We start from the raw sequence: 23,485 nt of genomic DNA, 5'->3' as shown, positions 1-23,485 counted from the left end.
ACTAGGAGATTTTATCATAAATAAGTGTTGGATTTTGTCAAATATTTTTGTGCATCCATTGAAATGATCATATTGCATTTCTCCTGTGTTCTGTTAATATTGTGAATTACACTGACTGAGTTTTGAACGTTTAACCAACCTTGCATTCCTGCGAGAAACCCTACTTGGTCACGCTGTACTCATTTTTTATATTACTGGATTTGAATTTGTAATATGTTAAGAATATTTTTGTCTATATTCATTAATTTTCTTCTTTATAGAATCTTTGTCAGGTTCTAGTATTGGTGTTATGGTGGACTCATAAAGTGACTTAAAACTGTCTGATTTTGATGGTTGTATTCTGGTTATATAGGAGAGTGTCCTTATTTGTAAGAAATACACACTAGAGAATTCAGAAATGATTGGCATCACTTTCGGTCACTTACTTTCAAATGGTTCAAGAAGGAAAAGTTATTCACTCCGGCACTTGCAACCTTTCTGTCCTCCCAGAATTCTTTCAAATTTAAAAAAAAAGTATGTATGTATGTATGCGTATATACACATACATATGCACTACAGAAAGAAAAGCTGCCCAGTCCTGCGCCATCTCCACAACTGTTGCTATGCTTGAGCCCGTGGTTGCAGCCACTGTGTCAGTCTATCTCGTTGAGGGTATTCCTCTTTTTTGCTGACCCTCTCTTTACTTTAGTAGGCACGATGTCCTTCTCCAGGGACTGGTCTCTCCCAACAACATGTCCAAAGTATGTGAGACATAGTCTCGCCATCCTTGCTTCTAAGGAGCATTCTGGTTGTACTTCTGAAATAGATTTGTTCGTTCTTTTGGCAGTCGATGGTATATTCAACATTCTTCGTCAACACCACAACTCAAAGGCATCAATTCTTCTTAGGTCTTCCTTATTCATTGTCCAGCTTTTGTACGTATCAGGCGCACCTTAGTCCTCAAGGTGACATCTTTACGTTTTAACACTTTAAAGAGATCTCTTGCAGGCAATTTGTCCAATGCAATGCATCTTTTGACAGCTGATAATAAAACACTGCCAACATAAGGTAAATTCCTTTAGTGAACCCTTCCTCCAACCAAGGTGATCGCTATTCCTGAATCTGGTGTTTCATTCCATGCACTTTTTCCAAAAGCTCTTTTTGTCTCATTACATCACTAGTTCAAATGATTATAATCATCTAAATGGGGGCACTATCAGCATTTGGGTGAGACAATTCTTCCTAATGTGAGACAGCCCTACTCAATTCAGGATGTCTGCATCCCCGCCCCAAAGCAGTTTTTGAACCTCTCCGTCACTGCTTGAACCCACCTTATCTGGCCCCATCACCCCATGTCCATGAATAATCAGTTTCATTCTCCACACTTCTTAAAATCACATCACTAAATCTAACCACAAGGCTTTATTGAGTAGGTATTATTTCTACTTGGCCCTGAACAATGATTAGCCCTCAGATGCAGGGGTTTTAGTCTAGCTGCAGAGATAGGTCAAATAAATGATTTGTCTATTAATTTTACCTGACATTTACTGAGCATTTACTATGTTCCATGTCCCAAGTACTGGTCTAAAACACTTGTATTAATTTATTTAATTCTCACCGTAACCCTAAAAGGAAATGTCTATTTTCATTTAGCAGATTAGGAAACTGAGGTACAAAGAGATTAAATAATTTGCCCAGGGTTACACAGCTAGTAGAGGTGCCTGGGTGATAATAAACAGTTTGCAATCAGCTGCTAACCTAAAGATTGGCCATTTGAACCCACTAAGAGGCTCCACGGGAGAAAGACCTGGAGATCTGCTCCTGTAAAGATTACAGCCTGGAAAACCCTACAGAGCAGTTCTAACCTGTAACACATGGGGCCACGATGAGTCAGAATCAACTCAACATCAACACGTAACACAGCTAGTATGCAGCAGAGCCAGGACTGAAACTCTTTGGAGTTCGTACCCACTATCCTATACCATTTCTCCCATAAAATTCAGTTGTATCATGGAACCAGGGAGAGTGACACAGAATATAAATGCCACAGAACAAGTGTGTCTGCCTAGAAAAGCGTTCGCACAACTCAGCTGGCAGCCTTCATCTAATACATGCTTTCTCAGAGTTGTTCTCCCACATCACTGTTGACACTAGCACAGAAAGGGCCACTCGTAAGACAGCTGTAAGGTATTACTTGTTATAATCAGCTCTGTTGATTACAGGAGACACAGACCCACTGGAGTTATTTCAAGAAGAGGAGAGTTTACTATAAAGATAAGTGCAGCCCAGAACTAGAACTGAAGGCTGCCAAGCACCAGGCAGTCCTGGGGCACTGCTACTCTCACAGCTTTTCTGCTGTGCTCTTTAAACCTCTCTACCCCACTCTCTCTACCAGCCAGCTTCCACAGAGGGCCTTTAGTGTCTTCTTCTCTTGAGTTTGCACACAGCCCTGCATGGCCTCTGAAGTCACAACTTTTTAGCTTGTGACTCCCACTTTCCATGGAACGTAGCTGGTAAACTGGTTCATTATTTTCCAGTTCAAATTCCCGAATGAAGGAACCTGGCCATTCATCTGTGTGAGCCAGACCACACATAGGTTGTCAGCCTATGGATTGGCAGCCCTTGTGAGCCAGTCGCTCTGGCCCAATCAGCTTTGGTGAAATGGGGCCTTGCAGCTCAAATCATGGCTGTCTAGGCAGCCTCTTCTGCTTGGGCTGGAGGCAGCGCAATTTCCTCCTTAACAGCTGCTGCATCTGTCCTGCCCTTTCACCCACTGCCTGCCCCCTTAGCGTTTTTCTAGAGTCAGAAGCTAAGCAAAGCACACACGCCCACACCAGCTACCCACACAAAGCCACAGAACATGGGGGCATCTAGCGTACAGCCATCACCACTAGCACTGCCAGGTCTGCCTGCCGCAATTCATCCAATCCACAAACATCTAGTGAGCATCTACTATGTGTCAGGCGCTATGCTGGGCAATGGGGATAAAGCAATACCCAGGACAGACCAAAAGTCCTGGCCTCACAGAGCTTCCCTCCTAATGAGGGCAGACAGATAACAACACAATAATTCAGAAGATAGTATTTTAGAAGGTAGTATGTGCTAGAAGGAAACCCTGGTGGCTTAGTGGTTACGTGCTACGGCTGTTAGCCAAAAATTTGGCAGTTTGAATTCACCAGGCACTCCTTGGAAACTCTATGGGGCAGTTCTACTCTGTCCTATAGGGTCGCTATGAGTTAGAATCAACTCGATGGCAACGGGTATAACAGGTATGTGCTAGAAGCCCTGGTGGCAAAGTGGTTAAAGCCCTCGGCTGTTGACCAAAAGTTTGGCTGTTCGAACCTAGAATTAGATCACTTAAGTACTGTATTTTGACTGAAATGAAAGGCCCACAGTCATCACTGAAGTTTGACATGACCTGGCTGTGACTTCTGAAATACAACACCATTTCTATGTGCTCTGACCTTTTATTATAATTCTGTAAAAGTAACTTAATATTTACCCCAAGAAATTTTGATGGGTTTTAAACTGAAGTAAGAACATAAACAAAATACTTAAAAACAACAAGACTCCCCAGCTAAAATTTGTATTATTTTTTATTAGTTTAGTCCTAAATTTATAGTTAAGGAGGTTGGACATTTGACAACCATTTTTTTTCTTGTTTTGTGATTTTTTTTTTTTATGTTGTTTACATATTCTTTGCTGTTGAAATGTTTCTAAATTTCGTGCAGTCAAAATAAAAGTTTCCCTATATGTCTTTCTGGGTTTTGTTTTTTGCTTTAAAAGAAAGTCCTCAATCTGGTAATTTTTTGTAAAACTACTGGTTTTATGTAATATTTTATGGTTTCACTCTTGAGGCCATCCAAGGCATGCACCATATATGAAAGCTTAAGAAGCCCCCAAGGATTTCATACAAGTCCCCAACAGAGGGATGTTGGAAGCAGTAAGTTTTGAGTTAGAAGTCAGTTGTTTCTGAAGACCCTCAGGACGTTTTTTGCTTCATCTACAATGTCAAGAAGCAATTAGATCAACTAGAAATCTCACTTTGATGTCTATGAACAAAGAATTCAGACACGATGTTCTTTTTAAATGGCTTCCTGGATCTGGTCTCTGAGTTCAAAGAGCTTAAAATTTAGTAGAGAAATACTTACACACACGAACTAACTAAAAATTCTTCAGGTTGCCCACTCCTCAGAGAGGAAGGATGAGGGATAAACCAGGGCAGACCTGGCCTGTGAACTGGGATTAGAGAGGAACAGAATTTTGATAAATGAAAGAAAGAAGATGAGCATGAAGCTGTGTTTGAGAAAACAAGGGAGCAAGACTGGAGACAGGATGGTGTTAAAGATCAAGAGACGAGAGTCACTGTGAAGAGCCTCGAAGGCCATGAAATGGGTTTGCACTTTATTCTTTATGTGACGGGGGGACACTGAAGAGAACTTTTGAGTAAGTGAGAGGATGCCATCTCTCCCCTGGCACCTTCTTCAGTAATCAAAATCAGACCTATTTTGGGCCAAAATTTGTTTTCAAAGAATAGCGCTATACTTAGATTCCTGTGTACTTAGGAAAGCATTGGTAGTTCTAAGTCAGGAGTCTTTGGGCTCAGAGAAGAGAGAGAGAGAGAGAAAGGACGAGGAGGGAGAAAGGAAGGCGGGGGACACTAAGAAACTCACTGGTCTGGTCTTGGGTTAATTGAAAAAAAAAAAAAAAGGTAGAGGGAAACTTTGCAAGCCACACCTAGAAAACGTTTTTTCCTTCCTCCAAATGAGAGAGATTCATATAATTGAGGGTTGAGGAGTGTTTTGACTGACATACTGTTTATGAAAACCTTGCTGAAGACACATACCTACACTGGAGTCCCCTTTCTCAGATCTCCCCATGCTCAGAATTCATTGAGTCTTTATTATAACTGTGTTGTTTTGCCTTTTAATTTTTTTATTTGACGAGGTCTGAAATTGATCGAACGTGCAGACAAGATGCATTGATAAATTCTGGTGACTGGAATGCGAAAGTTGGAAACAAAGAAGGACCAGTAGCTGGAAAATATGGCCTTGGTGATAGAAACAATGCCGGAGATCAAATGACAGAATTTTGCAAGACCAACGACTTCTTCATTGCAAGTACCTTCTTTCACCAACATAAACGGTGACTATACACACGGACCTCACCAGATGGAACACACAGAAATCAAATTGACTACCTCTGTGGAAAGAGGCGATGGAAAAGCTTAATATCTTCAGTCAGAACAAGGCCAGGGGCTGACTGTGGAACAGGCCGTCAATTGCTCATATGCAAGTTCAAACTGAAACTGAAGAAAATCAGAGCAAGTCCATGAGAGCCAAAATATGACCTTGAGTATATCCCACCTGAATTTAGAGACCATCTGAAGAATAGATTTGACGCATTGAACACTAGTGACCGCAGACGAGTTGTGGAATGACATCAAGGACATTATCCCTGAAGAAAGCAAGGTCACTGAAAAGACAGGAAAGAAAGAAAAGACCAAGATGGATGTCAGAGGAGACTCTGAAACTTGTTCTTGAGCATCGAGCAGCTAAAGCAAAAGGAAGAATTGATGAAGTAAAAGAACTGAACAGAAGATTTCAAAGGGCCTCTCGAGAAGACAAAGTAAAGTATTATAATGACATGTGCAAAGAGCTAGAGAGGGAAAACCAAAAGGGAAGAACACACTCGGCGTTTCTCAAGCTGAAAGAACTGAGGAAAAAATTCAAGCCTCAAGTTGCAATAGTGAAGGATTCTATGGGGAAAATATTAAATGATGCAGGAAGCATCAAAAGAAGATAGAAGGAATACACAGAGTCATTATACCAAAAAGAATTAGTCGATATTCAACCATTTCAAGGGATGGCATATGATCAGGAACCGATGGTACTGAAGGAAGAAGTCCAAGCTGCTCTGAAGGCATTGGAGAAAAACAAGGCTCCAGGAATTGATAGAATATCAATTGAGATATTTCAATGAACAGATGCAGCCAGCGCTGGAGGTGCTCACTCTTCTCTGCCAAGAAATATGGAAGACAGCTTCCTGGCCAACTGACTGGAAGAGATCCATAATTATGCCTATTCCCAAGAAAGGTGATCCAACCAAATGTGGAAATTATATAACAATATCATTAATATCACACGCAAGCAAAATTCTGCTGAAGATCATTCAAAAGCGGCTCCAGCAGTATATCGACAGGGAACTGCCAGAAATTCAGGCCAGTTTCAGAAGAGGACGTGGAGCCAGGGATATCGTTGCTGATGTCAGATGGATCCTGGCTGAAAGCAGAGAATACCAGAAAGATGTTTACCTGTGTTTCATTGACTATGCAAAGACATTCAACTGTGTGGATCATAACAAATTATGGATAACATTGTGGAGGATGTTTACCTGTGTTTTATTGATTATGCAAAGGTATTTGACTGTGTGGATCATAACAAACTATGGATAACACTGCGAAGAATGGGAATTCCAGAACACTTAATTGTGCTCATGAGGAACCTTTACATAGATCAAGAGGCAGTTGTTCGGACAGAACAAGGGGATACTGATTGGTTTAAAGTCAGGAAACGTGTGCGTCAGGGTTGTGTTCTTTCACCATACCTATTCAATCTGTATGCTGAAAAAATAATCTGAGAAACTGGACTATATGAAGAACAGGGCATCAGGATTGGAGGAAGACTTATTAACAACCTGCATTATGCAAATGACACAACCTTGCTTGCTGAAAGTGAAGAGGACTTGAAGCACTTACTAATGAAGATCAAAGAAAGACCACAGCCTTCAGTATGGATTACACCTCAACATAAAGAAAACAAAAATCCTCGCAACTGGACCAATGAGCAACATCATGATAAATGGAGAAAAGATTGAAGTTGTCAAGGATTTCATTTTACTTGGATCCACAATCAACAGCCATGGAAGCAGCAGTCAAGAAATCAAAAGACGCATTGCACTGCGCAAATCTGCTGCAAAGGACCTCTTCAAAGTGTTGAAGAGCAAAGATGTCACCCTGAAGACTAAGGTGCGCCTGACCCAAGCCATGGTATTTTCAATCACATCATATGCATGTGAAAGCTGGACAATGAATAAGGAAGACCGAATAAGAGTTGACGCCTTTGAATTGTGGTGTTGGCAAAGAATATTGAATATGCCAAAAGAATGAACAAATCTGTCTTGGAAGAAGTGTGGCCAGAATGCTCCTTAGAGGCAAGGATGACGAGACTGCGTTTTACATACTTTGGACATGTTGTCAGGAGGGATCAGTCCCCGGAGAAAGATATCATGCTTGGCAGAGTACAGGGTCAGTGGAAAAGAGGAAGACCTTCAACGAGGTGGACTGACACAGTGGCTGCAACAATGAGCTCAAGCATAACAACGACTGTAAGGATGGCATAGGACCCGGCAGTGTTTCGTTCTGTTGTGCATAGGGTCGCTATGAGTCGGAACTGACTCGACCGCACCTAACAACAACAAAGGTAATACATGTGTGATAAAAATTTGAAAGATACAAAAGGTATTGCAGTGAAAAATATGGCTCTGCCTCTCTTTCCCTTTAGCATCCCTGCCGTCAAGCCCACCATTCTCCTCCTTAGGAGCAAACATTGTCATTCATTTCTTGTGCATGCTTCCTGAAATAGCCTATGCATATATAAGCATATATACTACACGAATGATAAAAACGTTTTGCACCTTGCTTTATTTATCTCTAGGGAGTCCTGGTGGCACAGTGATTAAGTGCTCGGTGGCTAACCAAAAGGTCAGTGATTGAAACCTTCCAGCAGCTCCACAGAAGAAAGATGTAGCAGTTTGCTTTCATAAGGATTATAGACCTGGAAACCCTATGGAGCGGTTCTACTCTGTCCTGTAGGGTCGCAATGAGTTGGAATTGACTCGAGGGCAGTGAGTTTCTTTTTGGTTTGGAGTGATGGACACTGGATTGTTTTCAGTCTTTTGCTTTTAGATATACAACTGCTTTATAATTATTTGGGCTGTGTTCATAACTTGTTTCCACCTCTAGAGTAACAGGCCCTAGAAATAGAGGCTGCATTACACTTTACTGGTTTTTATACAGGAATACACTCTCCATGTAAAGAAAAAATATATATACCTGGTACTCATACCAACCCTAGAGGTAGGATTTACAATACTTGGGAAAATCACATCAGATGACAAAATGGTGGACAATCACACAATACTGGGAATCATGGCCTAGCCAAATTGATACACATCTTGAGGGGACATAATTCAATCCATAACACTAGCCTACCAGTTCTACCTCCTGAGCATGTCCCTAACCTGCCCACTTTTATCCCCACCAGCCCCACTACCATTTCTCACCTGGATTTCTGCAATAGGTTACCCTCTCATCTGTCGACTCCTCCTTGCCATCTATAATCCATTTTCTCCGCAGTAGCCTAAATGATAATTTTAAGCAATGAATCTGATCACCTCTCTTCTCGGCCTCCCATTGCACTTTGAATTAAATACAACTTCTCTTGTGGCCTATAAGCCTGATCTTGGCCCTTCGCTTTCTCCCTACTCACTGTACTTCAGTTACCCTATCCTTCTTTCTGTCTCTCCAGCACCAAAACCCATTCCTGCCTCAGCTGTGCTCGGCACTTGCAGTGCCCTCTGCTGGAATGACATTCTTCTGCTCACCTGATCTTCCCTCGGTGCCTCCTTCTAGAGATTTCTGTCTCAGCTCAGCTCCTCTCCAGAGGAACGTCCTAGCCACCCTGTCTAACATTATGTCACTTCCCCCCAATGCATATTTCTCTGTCATGTAGCTCTGTTTTGACTTCTTAATATACCTTTTCACATCTGAAATTTTTCTATTGATTCATTTACTTGCCTCAGGTCTGTTTCCCACACCAGAATGTATGCTCCATGAGAGCAAGAACCAGGCACCCCCATGCCAAGACAGTGTCCGGCACAAAATAAGTGACCAATGTATATTGGCTGAATGGACCCATGTATCAATCTCTTATAATCTGTTTCCTCCATAACACCCAATGAAAAACAATAGATATAGTTGGGTTTTTTCACCACATCCAAACCAAACCTGTTGCCATCAAGTTGATTCCCACTTATACCGACCCTATAGGACAGTATAGAACTGCTCCACAGGGTTTCCAAGGAGTGCCTGTGGACTTGAACTATCGACCTTTTGGTTAGCAGCCGTAGCTTTTAACCACTATGCCACCAGGGTTTCCTTTCACCACATAGTAGAGTTTAAATTTTTTTTTTAATTGTAGTAAATATGTATGTACCAAAACGTTTGTCATTTCAACAATCTTTGCATGGACAGTTCAGTGACACTGTGTGTACCATGTTGTTCAACCATCACCCTTATCTTTTTCCCAATTTTTCCATCCAACATGGTAAGCTTTTAATCATTATTGGATGAATGGATGGTGGGGAGACTGAATTTTTTAAAAATCTTTGTAGTGATTAATTTTATTAAAGTGACAAGTTAGAAAACTCAAGATATAAAATTTATATATGTAGTATGGTTTCAATAGTTAAGAACACACACACACAAACTCACATATACTCACACATACCTACACACACAAATGTATATAAAGACTTAAAGGAAATATAACAAAATGTTATCACTAGTTTTCTGTGGATATTGGAACTGAAGAGTAATGTTTATTTTCTTCAGGCTTCTATTTTCTAAATCCACTGCAGACAACACATAAACCCGTTGCTGCTGAGTCAATTCCGACTCATAGCGACCCTATAGGACACAGCAGAACTGCCCCAAAGAGTTTCGAAGGAGCGCCTGGTGGATTCAGACTGCCAACCTTTTGGTTAGTAGACGTAGCTCTTAATCACTACACCACCAGGGTTTCCAAACAACACATACTACCTGTATAATCAGGAAAAAAAAAAAAGCTATTTAAAAACATGTTTAGGGGGCCAAGCAATATTAGAAGCTCATGTAGAGCCATAGTTAGCAACAACCCCCAAGCCAAACAAGATGTAGGCTCCATTTTCTGTTCATAAGTTTAGCAAATGTGATTGACTTTGTCTTCATGTTTCTTCTGGTATAGAGAAGGGCTGTGGGAAGGGGCCGTTTTTACAGTTTATGGCCCCTCTACTGACCTCCTAGAGTACCAGTTCCCTACTCTGCCTGGGGCAGAGACTGCCGCCTGCTTGATCAGGGACCTTGAATCGGCACTTCCTAAAGAGACCCTCAGCCTGCACAATCCTACTGACCACGGGCAGTACTGATCTTGTCAGCTAAAGTGACAGGCTTTGTTTTTGTTTTAATTTGAGAGAGATAGTGCTTAAAAGAAAAAAAGAAGAATGGACTGAAGTTGAGGGAGAAAAATTTTAACTGTCAAATAATTTTATCTATGAAAACTGTCAATCGTATCGCTAGAACCTTTTTTCTTCTTATTTTTAAAATGAGATGTTTTACCTGAATCTTGGAGAAACTGTGAAATGCCTCTGCTCACCCCTTGCTGTTCCACGTGCTCTCTCCTCTCTTACTCGTATCAGCATGTGGTCTCGTTCCACTTAAATAAGTTGACACAGGAACACTTATGTGAGAAGAGGGTATTAAAAAAAAAAAATTGCTGATGAACTTCACTGGGAACTGAAGTCACAAACAACAGCATTCGCTCCAAGGCTGTTTGTTATTATGCCCCCTACTAGCAAGGGTTTGTAAACAGTTTCCTGGCATGTCTTTTAACATTGTGAACACTTCAGTTACCAGTGTGGATTCACTAGCCTGGCCCCTCTGTTGTGACAGAGAACTGTCCTAAGCACTGTTTGTAGATTTTCTTCTTTGCCTTTTGTGTCCAGCCGGGGGCCTTTCCGAAGAGTTACACTCAACCAGGACCTCCCCATCGTCCAGCCAGTTTCCTGTGAATACTTCCTTTGTGCTCCTTCAAGCCCAGGACAGGCACTGGGTTCCTATGTTACTAGGAAAATGAGCTCCAATTGCCAAACACAGGTATGGCAGCTTAATGAGATGGACACAGAGTTGCATCTTTCTTATTTATTCAGAAAAATGAAGATTCAACAGATCTTTAAGTCACCTATAAATAAAAATCGCTATTTTAGATAACCTCTTGGATGGCAGGATGCAGTTTGAAAATGGTTTCCTAAAGCATTTACTTGTTTTCTTGCATTTTTCCTTCCAAGGAATCTTTTTGGCTTTTTTAATTTTTTTTTTAATTGTGCTTTAGGTGAAAGTTTACAGCTCAATTTCTCATACTAAACTTTATATACATATTGTTATATGACCCTAGTTGCAACCCCCATAATGTGACAGCACACTCCCCCTTTTCCACGGGTGTTTCATGTGTCCATTCAACTAGCTCCTATCCCTTTCTGCATTCTCATCCCACCTCCGGACAGGAGCTGCCCATTTAGTCTCTTGTATATCTACTTGAACTAAGAATAAGAAGTACACTCTTTACAAATATTATTTTATGTTTTATAGTCCAGTCTAATCTTTGTCTGAAGAGTTGGCTTTGGGAACGGTTTTAGTTCTGGGTTAACAGAGAGTCAGGGGCCATGTCTTCTGGGGTTCCTCTAGTCTCAGTCAGACCATTAAGTCTGGTCTTTCTACGTGAGTTTGAGTTCTGCACCACACTTTTCTCCTGTTCCATCAGGGACTCTCTGTCGCATTCCCTGTCAGAGCAGTCATTGCTGGTAGCCAGGCACCATCTATTATTCTGGTCTCAGGCTGAGGGAGTCTCTGGTTTACGTGGCCCTTTTGTTCTTGGACTAGTATTTTCCTTGTGCCTTTCGTGTTCTTCATTCTCCTTTGCTCCAGATAGGTTGGGACCAATTGATGCATCTTAGATGGCCACTCGAAAGTTTTTAAGACCCCAGACGTCATTCACCAAAGTGGGATGCAGAACATTTTCTTAATAAACTTTTTTATGCCAATTTACCTAAATGTCATCTGAAACCATGGTCCCCAGACCCCTGCCCCTGCTACTACGGCCCTCGAAGTGTTTGGTTGTGTTCAGGAAACTTCTTAGCTTTTGGTTTAATCCAGTTGTGCTGACTTCCCCTGTATTGTGTTGTCCTTCCCTGCACCTAAGATAATGCTTGTCTACTATCTAGTTAGTGAATCCCCTCTCCCTCCCTCCCCATCCTTGTGATCAAAGAATGTTTTCTTTTGTGTTTAAACCTTTTCTTGAGTTCTTATAATAGTGGTCTTGTCCACTATTATAAGCAATCTTTTGAAATAAAACTACCAGAGACCAATGGTCTGTGGAAATCAGCAAATCACTTGTGCACCGCTCTTTTTCAATTAAAATATTGACTACTAAGTATTTCGTACTGTTGGGCATAGGGTCGCTATGAGTCGGAACCGACCTGACGGCACCTAACAACAACAAAGTATATAACCAAATCTCACTGTCGGGTCATGCCTTTCTATACTTTTTGTATTTCAGAGAAAGAGATGATTTACATGAAAACAAAAACCCATAAAGCCCACAAGTCCATTTCCAATATAAAAAGTATGTTTAGAAAAAAAAAAAACTGTTTAGAGTCAGCCCAAATTTATCCTAATGTCCTACACCTACAGCTAATTTTAGCACCACAGGAAAAAAATCAATTAGTGTTAACAATTATGACCCAAGACTCACCGAAAGAGATTAAGCCCATGACCGAACTCTGCACATTCTAATAGAAATGGTTGGGGAAAATGGGAGAGTTTCCAGGAGGCAATTAGAATGATGGTACCGCATCTCAGGTAAGAGGGTGGGATAGTCAGCATACATTTGAGAATAATCTGTAAATAAACTGAAGCCACGATAGGAAATAAGATAAAACAGGAAGCAAGAAAAAGAGGTGTTTCAAGGTTGGACCCTCAACTTTAAGGATGATGTGGGTGAATGAGCAGCCTTCACTTAAAAACACTGTGAAGGACAAAGTTTCTTCAAAGGAAAGCCAGTTTCAGTCAAAGGAAGGAGAAGGAGCATATATTCTGTGAAAGTTACAGAAGGTTCCTGGCAGTGAAACCCAGATTCTAGAGGATACTGGGGTGAAGCTAGAAAGGAGTTCTGCACAAGAAGGCTGGGCCATTGAAGGGGTCACCTGGAAGGGAAGTAGAACCCAGCTACTCAGGGGTTTCTCCCTGTGGGAAAGTGGGGTTGAGGGAAGCAAGTGCAGAGAAGTAGAAAGGAACCCAGAGGCCTTCATCTTCTTTTTGGGGCTGAGTGAGAAGCTGTTGTGGTGCCTCTGAAAGTTTTTTCCGAGTGGCTTCCATCATGGTCTTGCTCTCACCCTTGTCCCCACTACAGTCTGTTTTCATCACTGAAGTGACAGCAATCATATTAGATCAGGTCAAAACCTTACAAGGACTCACCAAAGACAAAGTTAACAATGTAGCAAGGCAACAAGGGCTGACACCTCCTCCTCCTCACCTCTCTGACTTCATCTCCCACTATACCCGCCCTTTGCTCCCACCTTCGGTCCTTTGCACTCAGTCCTTTGCACTCGTTGCTTTCTTTATTCCAAAATATGCACACATGCTGTCTTCCTCACCTCCTCAGTCCCTGTTCAAATACCACTTTCTCTTTGAGGCCTTCCTTGCCATAGTACTGAAAACTCCACCCTTCCACCTCAACCACCCAACGCTTCCTAGCCCAATACTAGCACATATCCAAACCCAAATGTATTCATAAGGATTATATTACAATCATCTATATTCAAAAAACACTATCTTAGGAATTATAATTCTATCCAACTTCAATAAGAGTAAAGGTGGCATCCGTTAAATAAGAGCAGTTAAACTACAAAGAGAAAAATCAAAATTACTTTTACGGAGAGAAAACACAGGCAAATGCTTTGCTTGGTTGTGGCTCTTCAGGGGCCAGCCGCTATGGTATCAAACCTGTGCCTGGCCCTGGATCACTGGACCCTTAGTTTAGCCCTCCTTCTTTCCTGGGACTTGATGACCCTGGGAATGCCCTCATCCTCTCTGGTTTCTGCCCAGAGCATGCACAAAAGGGGTACTTGGGAAAAGCTGGGATTTAGACTCTGCTCCAGCCAGTTTTTGTCCGCTGTGACCACTTTTTTTCCTTACCTGGTTGAACTCTCTCTCAGTCAAACAGAGCTACCAACAAACTTACTTGATCTTTTTCTTCATGGGCAATAGTTTGATGGAAGGAATTGAGTGGTTCTTTCCAGGTCTTTCCCGTCTTCAGCCATTTTCCTGTAGGAGTCGCACTTGTGATATGTACAGCTGATGGTTTCCTACACTTTGGGAAGTTTCTTCTCTATTTCAAGTTTCTTTGGGTTTCCCTGGGAGATTCCAGTGTGTGCTGCTATGATTATTTGTAATGCCAAGAGCCAACATACTATTGAAAGCCAACTTCTCTATTCTGTGAAGTTGCATTGCACGTCCTTGACGAGGTTCAGGCAGTACTTCAAGTTTCAGTGGAAGCTTCTGGATCTCACTTAGGTACCCTGAATTTTCAGACTTCCAAGACGCTTCCTAGTTTGGAGGCTTTTCATTTGACCTGTAGTTCTTCATTCATTTGATTTTATTCACACGATTTAAAAAATATTCCTTGTTTTCCTCCTTCAAGTCTTCTTAAGGAAAAGTTTGTTACTTCTGACATATAGTCTCAGTGGACCCCGTCTTCTGATCCACACTTTCTGTCCAATTCTAAGTTGCCATCATGCATGTAATCTGCTCTAAAGAGAATCTTCAGCATGGTTTCAGGCAGAGATGGTCGCTGGCTGTCTTCATCATTTACAACTTTTGCATTTTTCTGATGGAGTTTTCAAGCATGCTTTTCCTGCTCCTTCCACTCCTGCACTCTTTCCTCCCAGCACACAGCTTCTCAGGAAAGCAGTTTCAGGCATTCCTGGAGGTGAGCATTTTCTTACAAGCCACCCACCTTTTCCTCTGAAGTTGCTATCTATTCTTCTGTAACACTTGTAAGAAGCTTTTGCCATCAGTCACTTGTGTTTGGAGGGATTTTGATGCATCTTCGGGTAACCATGTCTGTCCTTAAAGACAAGGCATTATCACTTCATGAAATGAAAGTTTAAGGAGCTCGCTTTTCTGTTCTGTTGAGGTCTACTGTACCCTTAAGTGACGGATGGGCCTATTTAGATTTTTATTGAGTGCTGCTGTTAAACACAGTTTGTAACTTCAGAGGACTGGCTCCCCTCAAGTGACTCGAGGGCTCCATCAACTTGTGTTACCACTCTGATGTTCTCACTGACTTTTCAATATTCTTTAACCAGGGCAGAAAATCTTTTAGCTAGTTCTTTTTCCTTCCTTAAAGTATGCTGGCTCTTTGCTCTAAAAACAATCATAGTAGCACATACTAGAATCTCCCAGGGAAACCGTAAGAGACTTGGGCCTTGTCTCAAGCCTTCAGACAACACTGCCAGACTACCACACAGCTGTTCCATGACCAGTTGAAGAAACATTTTTGTGGCAGTGAGCAGGCCCTCCATGGCTCCAGAGGATACCGCGGCTCTGCCTCTGGTAGCCGGTGATCTGCGGGCCACAACTGACCAAATGATTCCTGGCAGTTCCTAGTAAACAGGAGAGACCATGAGAGGGGATGCATGAGGGGAGACCAGGTTCTATAACACAGTGCTCTTTAACTTTGCTCTACTCATTGCACAAACAGAAAGTGATACTAATTGCACAGTGAGTTGCAGGAAGTTGAAAAGGCTGATTGCAGCTGGAGGAGACCAGCCTGTGAGCTCTGCCCACTCCAGGTCCCACCTGGCCCTATAGCAAATTTAGGGGATCAAAGCAGTATCACGCCATAACCCATTCTCTGCACAAAAGCATGTCAGGGCATAATAGTGGGACGTGAGTACACCTGGGTGAAGCTCACCCTCCCAATCCAAGGTTTCCTTCTGCAGCATGGAACCTAGATCCTACAAAATCCACAAAGCTCACAGAGAACGCTCTCTCTGTGTTGTGTTTGGTCAGTGCAGGCAGGCAGGGCCAGAGAACTGCAGGCCCCAGCAAAGGCATTAGCTAAGAGATCAGTCGTAAGAACTCAGGAGAAATCCATCAGAACTGGCAATATCAACATTTCATGGATTTCCTGTGGAGCCAGTTCGCACCAGTTCAAACGTTCATGGAGGGGAGACTCTCCTGGGGTGGTGGGCCTGTTACCCAGGCTCCCTCCATCACATACCCCTGCCATCTTCAGCACAGATCATCCCCAAGTTTGCCCTGGGGTTGATCTCTAGCCCACCAAGTTGTCTTCAGAAGTGTGCCTCTGTGGAGGGTCTCTGGAGGGAGCAGGTTCTTTTGGTTGCATTTGTCACCATTTATTTCTTTAAACAGCATTTCACTCTCCTAGTATCTCTCTGCAGACTCAGGTCCACAGCCTCCTTGTACATCACCTGGGGTTCTGCCAGGAGTAACTCACCCCCAGTACTTTACCTGGGAGAGCCATCAGCAGAGGCCGTTCTGGATATAAAACTTGCCAGTAAATTTCCATTAGTCCTTAAACTAGCCCAAGCCAGATTTGGCCTGTCCTGCATGCATAGAAGGGCCAGCTGTGACCACTAATTGACCACAACAGAGGATGCAGCAATAGGAGAAACAAATCAGAAGGAAAATTCATCACCAGGGCCCTGTTCCAAAGCAAGAGGTCCAACAAGAACCACGTCACCTCCTGTTTCCTGGCCACCTTCTAGAATTTTCCCTCCCTAGTTTTTTAGTACACCTGCACTGCCACCATCTTGCTGCCGAAATCACATATAAGGCCCGCTTCCCCATTGCTTGAGGAGCCAGATCTGAGAATTTCTCCCAGCTCCTTGCTCTGCACATTGCAATAAAGTTAACTTTCTTTCTCAAAGATCCGTGTCCAGATAATTGGCAAGTCTGAGCATGCCAGACAAGGACCTACCTTCCCGGGTTCGGTAACACAGGGGTCCTGGAGGGTGCCAGGATTCAAACCAAAGTCCTCCTATGGATGTGGAAAACAGAGGCTTTGACCAGGCTTAGTGATTAAGGGAACGTCTGATGAAGTGATATTTGCTTGTTTACAATTTATTTAAGAGGAAATTCGCATTTAAAAGTTTATAACCTGTTTTTGAAGGCAAGGAATTTAGCCATCATGGGAAAAAAAGTCAAGCGTGGAGAGTGATTTAGTCTGAACTCTCTAAGTTGCATATGACGAACACAACTGGAAGTAGCTTTAGGCAAAAGAGAGGTTTAAGGTAAGGATACTGAGGTGGCCCACAGAACGGGAAAAAGGCAGGAACCAGGGCACCAGCCCCTGGAACCTTGGTAGGAGTCAAAAGACTCACTGTTCCCAGGAGTCCTTCTGTCCATGTCTCATCTCAGGTCAAAAAAGGGCCTCCGGATATCTGTGGGTGAGGTATCAAGTTTCTCCAAAGGGCTTCTTTTTCCCCACCAGCTGGGGAAGGATTTTGTTTGGCCCAACTAAGGTCACATGCCCATCCCTGGAACAACTATGAGACCGTGTACTGTGATTGGCCAGGCTGTGTCATGTGCTCACCCCTGAGGCTAGTGGGTGCAGTCTGAGATTCAAAGCCTCTCTGGGAAAATGTGACTACAGAGAGAAGGAAGCAGTTGCCCAAATGAAAGGGTGCTGTTACCAGAAAAGAAGGGAGGAAACAGCTGCTGGATAGACACAAACAAGGAGTTGGTAACAGAACGAAATTTTATCCCTTTATGTCACTCTGGCAGTATTGACCAGGAAAAACCCAAAGAGAAAGCTTCCCAGATAAATCCACCAAGGCTAAAGTGACTATCTACTGCCACCTCCTGGGTAACCAGGGTTTTTCTCTCATTCAAAGGCAGTTTCCAGAATCTGAGCACTTCATTCTTGGCTCTGGTCCTGCAGTAGACTTTTCTGACCTGTTCTTATCAGTTCAACACTCTCTGCTGATTAAAGTTGATTAAAGTGCCCCAGCTTTGTTACAGTGAGTGGAATGGAATTCACAGGGACAAGCTCTACAGATAAGGGCAGTTTCAGGAACCCAGTGGCATTTGATTCTTGTTTCACTTGGCTTCTAGCACTTCTCAGGCTCTCAGATCTGTCCAGTCTCACACTCAGGTGAGCCAACCCCTGTGGTGGCAAAATCCTTTGGGACACTCTGCCCTTCTATTCCTCTTGTTGTTGTCTTGTGCCATGGAGTCGATTCCAACTCATAGTGACTTCTTCCATCCCAGTACACCCTATTTCTGCACTTCAGCCCAAGCTGAGAGCTATTTCTTTCATTCCCCTCAGGCCCTATGGAATGAGGGTCATTTCTGGGTGAGCCCCTGGTGAGTTTGAAAGCTCCACACTGGAGGTGCCCTGAACACCGAATTCCATGAATGATATGTCCTCTTTTCTGAGCAATTCTGCTCCGCATTCCTTCTGTTCCCTCTGTCTTGAATACCCTTCCCTCCTTCCTTCACCACTTTTTATCATTTTCTCCTTTCATTTCCTCTTTGAGCCTTTTCACAACTCCACTCCCCCAACAACCAACCCAAGTCCCCAGTTCCCTGGGTTTGGAAGCCACCATTTGAGGCATTTGCTGTCCAGCTTCAGCCACACCTCAGACAGGTCTTTGCGTGAGATATTAGCCTGTATCCTTTAATTACTCCAGATTCAATTAATGGATGTTTTTAATTAAAAATTACATTTTATTACAAAGGCTACACGTTTATGGCAAAAATGTTAGAAAACGCAAATATAAAAAAAGGGAAAAACACTGAAAAGCACTGCTCTTAATACTTTGATATATATCTACCCAGGCTTATGGGATTGCACTATATGAAAAATTCTAAAACCTACACTTTAAGCTAACAACATGCCGTGAACATCTTTTCGTGTCAGTAAGTATTCATCTACAATATTTTTAATAGTTGGATGGTATTCCATTGTACGGTTATACTAGGTCTTAAATAATGGAATGTTTACCATTTTATAAAAACTTTCACTATTAGAATAGTGAAACATTTTTGTACAAATATCTTTGTACATCTTCCAAACTCTTTCTTTAGCTTATTTCCTATAATAATTTCCTATAATTGCTGAATTAAAGGCTATGTGTGTTTTTAAAGCTTTTGATACGTAGTGTCACAATGCCTTTCAGAAAACTTACACACCAACTTATGGTCCCACTGGTAATGTGTTACGGTGTTCTTTTCTCTGCACCTTTACCAATAGTGGGTGTCCTAGTCTCCTAAAGCTGTCATAACAAAGCACCACAAAGTGGGTGGCTTTAAACAACAGAGATTTACTGTCTGACAGCTCTGGAGGCTATTAAGTCCAAACGCAGGGCTTCAGGAGAGCCATACCCTGTGTACTCTCGGGGGAGATCCTTTCTTGTCTCTCCCAGCTTCTGGTAGCCCCAGGAGTTCCCTGGCTTGTAAACACTTCTCCGCATGACTATCTCCCTGTTGTGTCTCTCTCTGTGTGTCTTCTACTTTTATAAGGACACCAATCACCAGCAGGGATTAGGACACTCCCTATTCCAGTATGACCTCATGCTAACTGATAACATCTTCAAAGACCCCATTTCCAAGCAATGGTAAGTTCACAGGTACCAGAGGTTAGGACTTCAACAGATCTTTTTGGGGGACACAATTCAATCCACAAAGGTGGGTATTAATATTGGTGGTTTTTACTCCACACTCAGTTTAACCTATCACACTGAGAAAATTACCATATTTCACCAGAGAAGGAATAAGCTTTTCAACAACAAAAATACTTTGTGAAAATCTAGGTTATGTTTAAAGGTTACTTTGTTAATTGGTTTAAACCTTTGTTATCTTCATCTTTTTGGATTAGTTTTCACAAGGTATATTTACAAAAGGCAAGATTTTGATGTGTTGATTAGCTACTGTGTTAGTCCAGGTTTCCCAAGAAATGGATACCAAGACAGGATTAGAAGTATATCTTAGTCATCCAGTGCTGCTATAACAGAAATACCACAAGTGGATGGATTTAACAAAGAGAAACTTTTTCTTTCACAGTTTAGGAGCCTAGAAGTCCAAATTCAGGGTGCCAGATCCAGAGGAGGGCTTTCTCTCTGTCAGCTCTGGGGGAAAGTTCTTGTCATCAATCTTTCCTGTTTGAGGAGCTTCTCAGCACAGGAACCCCGGGTCCAAAAGATGCACTATTCTCCCAGCTCTTGTTTCTTTGTGGTATGAGGTCCCCACATCTCTCTGCTCCCTCCTCTCCTTTGTGTCTCAAAAGATATTGACTTAAGACACAACCTAATCCTGTAGACTGAGTCCTGACTCATTAACATAACTGCCACTAACTCATTAACATTGACTCATTAACTAAACTGCCACTTAACATGGATTTACAACACATGGGAAAATCACATCAGATGACAAAATGGTGGACAATCGCACAATACTGGGAATAATGGCTTAGCCAAATTGACAGGTATTTTGTGGGGTGACAATTCAATCCATGACAAAAGTGCAAGAGATTTATTGGAGAAAATGCTAATTAAGGAAAATGGAGAGGGAGCCAGAGGAGGCTAGGAGAACCATCAGATCACAGTCATGAAGAGATGCAGAGGTAAAAAAGGGAGGGAGGGAGGAAGGTTGATTTTAGATTGCAGTGCAGTGCTAGGATGTTTCAACAAAACCAATACCAAGTCTCAAGCCAGTCGCCCCTCAGAGAGGTCCCTCCCCTCCCGCCTAACAGGAGGGGGCTGCCTTAGTATCCCTGCCACATTCAGTCACTGGCTGGGAGACGGACATGAGAAGTGTGGCCTTGGCACAAACTGTGTGAGGGATTCATAGTACAGCAACTGAGGCTGTCAATCAATTTTGTTCCCCTCAGCAGGAGATCTGAGAGGCACATTTTCATGGTCACCACAACCACACATACATAATAAAGTTCTGAAACATGACTGTCACCTAGGCCATACATTCTGATGACGAGGGGATACAGAAGACAATCAACTCATGAAAAGGAGGGCCTAAGCATTCATGAGTAAGAATAGGATGGAGGTATTTCTCACTCCTTTGTTGACATTCTTGAATGGCATTTATGTAACAATCATGCTGATTTATCATTAATTATCTGTTCCACTCCAACTATATCCTATAGTTCATCAAAGTCTGGAAGGCTGATGAGAGATTCTGCTTCCAGAAAAGGCTGTTTGAATTAAAACACTTAGATAGTTCCTTCTTGCTCTGGAAACTTTGGTTCCATATTTTGATTAAATGTGGAAAATAAGGCAGATCAACTCAGATAAAGATAAATTTTCAAATCCTTTTTTCCAGTCATGCTGAGCAAAATTACGAGCAGACAAATTTATAGTCAACACTAGGAGTAACTCCTTTCTGGAGCTGTTCTTTTCTGGTTTTCCAGAGCCCCAAGTCTCTCTTTTGTCACTTCTTTTCAGAAAAAGCTTCTGATTGTCCCCACAAAATTTTTTTTTTTTTTTTTAAGGTTTCTGTAACTGTGACATCTAAGACTTGGTATCTGTAAAGGACTGTCAAGCAAAAGCTGTTAAAAGGGGGTAGTGACTCACTTTAGTCATAGAAAGGGAGGCTCTAGCACAGGAAAAGGAGGGACGGTGTAATAAAGGAAGACCAGGCCTTGAGTCAGTAAAACCAAGCGTGAATTTGGGCAAGTGATACCACCTCTGAATCTCTTTGGTTCACTTGTAAGTTGGGAACAATTCCACTAGACTCATCTCCCAAAGCTCTTCAGAGGTGAATGACAGCATGGACATGAAAACACTTTATAAAGATGCCAGTTTTCCACTTCCTAAATTCTGCTTTCAGAGAGGCATTGCCACTAGTTCCCAAAACGTAAAGGCATTTCTATATAGTTATGCCCAGTACTGATGCCTCGGCCATGGTCAAAGATAATTAATCATGAACTTTACTTACACAGACATTGCTAGCAGCTTCAAGTCCCCTGCTCCAGAACATTCACAGCTCCCTTTAGTGAGATACCTTTCCTAATTCAGGTATGCCAATACTTGACTCTTTTCGAAGGCTGACATTTTCATGGGTTGTTACTGGAACAAATACCTTGTTGAGGAAAACAAAAATAGAACTTTGCCACTTTTGTGCTGATGTCTGACCTAGTCCTTTTTTACTGTACGTGATATAATAAGAATGGAATTCGAAATGGTGTCCTGATTTGATAGCACGTAAAATTCGTCTCTGTCCCAAACCAACCTGTGTATTGATTTAATTGCCAGCTGAGGTCCAAACAGGTATAATTGAGGATTTAAGACCTTTGGGTTACTGAATTCAGAAAAAAGTCAGACCATTTGTGAACCTTTCTAAATTCTGACTATCTTTGTAATATATCACCTGTCTCCAGAGCTGTCACAGGCACAGAAAAGCTTCATGGTAATAAAGCTGCTGGGCTGTCTGTTTAGCTGACAGTTTGGAAAATTAATTCTAACTCTAGGGCAATGTGGAATTTGAAAAGATATGAGAAATCTGTCATGAAGCATTCTTTAAAAAAAAAAATGGAATAGTAGAGGGAAATGTCAGATTTAATTTTAACTTTGCAGATGAAGCTATTTTTGTCATTTTCCATCTCCCTCCTAGCCCATATTTTTATACTTACCAAAAATAAATCAATTATGTTAAATGAACTTGAGAAATGTAACTGATTCTAAAGGCACCAAAGCATTTGGGGGAGGCTAGGGGAAAGGAAAGGGGAAGGTGAAGGAGGCCAACTTCTATTTTCTGGCACTAAATTTGCAAGGCAGCAGGAGGAAACTATCATTTTTAATTAACTGTGGGAGGGTTATGAGCTGGAAGAAGGATGATGGAGGAAATAACTGAAGATAGTTCCACTGAGGGGTTCTGACAGCAAAATGGAGCTAGATCACTTGTCTTATCAAGGTTTCTGGAAATGTTTGGTTTCTTCTCTAAGGCTTTGAAATGTGCACAGCACTGTGACATTTGAGCAACATTTATTATGGGGATCTCAGTACAAAGAATAAAGCAAGAAGTAGAAAGTGAACCCAGAAACTCACTTGACTAGTTGTCTTCAGGCTATCCTTGGAGCCAGATGAATGAGAGTTGTACTCATTCTTTCCACATTTTGCTACAGATGGGAACATATCACTTAGTAGATATTGCCAACCAGTTTCTGTCAGAAAACCAAGGAAGAGTTAACAAAAAAGTGGCTGATCTTCTTATATTCAATTTCGCTATTTACTAGGCTACAAGAAGGTGTAGCACTTTGGAATGGAAGACCATCTAAGCCTTCAAGTTTGTGATCAAAGACCTGCTAATGTTTCTTCCTCCAGCCATAATAATTTCTCATGAATGGAAGAACACAAATCACTTGCCTACTCTTTACCTATTTTAATTCTCATACTAACACTGAAAGACACAGACAGTAAAGGTATTAATGCTTTCCTCACAGCAATGACTCACAGAGGCGGAGGAGCTTGCCCAGGGTCACCCAGCCAGTAAGAAGTAGAGACAACTAGCATCCAGTCTTCCTGCTAGTTCTGTGCTCTCCACGACAAAATACCCTCTCTCCTATTTCCAAAGATCAGTCCCTTTCATTTCTTT

The 23,485-nt window shown here is 42.0% G+C and overlaps 1 protein-coding gene across 5 annotated transcripts in view; it reads right to left on the bottom strand.

The window, feature by feature from the left end:
• Positions 1 to 23,485, bottom strand: part of CHAMP1 (chromosome alignment maintaining phosphoprotein 1) — an 89,344-nt gene that overhangs the window by 44,362 nt on the left and 21,497 nt on the right. For 3 of the 5 annotated variants that reach the window (XR_007513590.1, XR_007513594.1, XR_007513592.1), the window contains exons 4-5: positions 22,939 to 23,054; positions 21,830 to 21,973 (exon numbers count right to left, since the gene is read on the bottom strand). The gene's annotated coding sequence lies outside the window, so the exon portion shown is untranslated. Of the gene's footprint in view, positions 1 to 10,414; positions 10,536 to 21,829; positions 21,974 to 22,938; positions 23,055 to 23,485 lie in introns of all 5 variants that reach the window. The other 2 variants (XR_007513593.1, XR_007513591.1) reach the window with 1 other exon arrangement.

This window comes from Elephas maximus, chromosome 17 (assembly GCF_024166365.1).
Source record: "Elephas maximus indicus isolate mEleMax1 chromosome 17, mEleMax1 primary haplotype, whole genome shotgun sequence".
NCBI lineage: Eukaryota > Metazoa > Chordata > Mammalia > Proboscidea > Elephantidae > Elephas > Elephas maximus.
The sequence above is the reverse complement of the archived record's forward strand: the minus strand, read 5'-3'. Positions and strand labels throughout refer to the sequence as shown.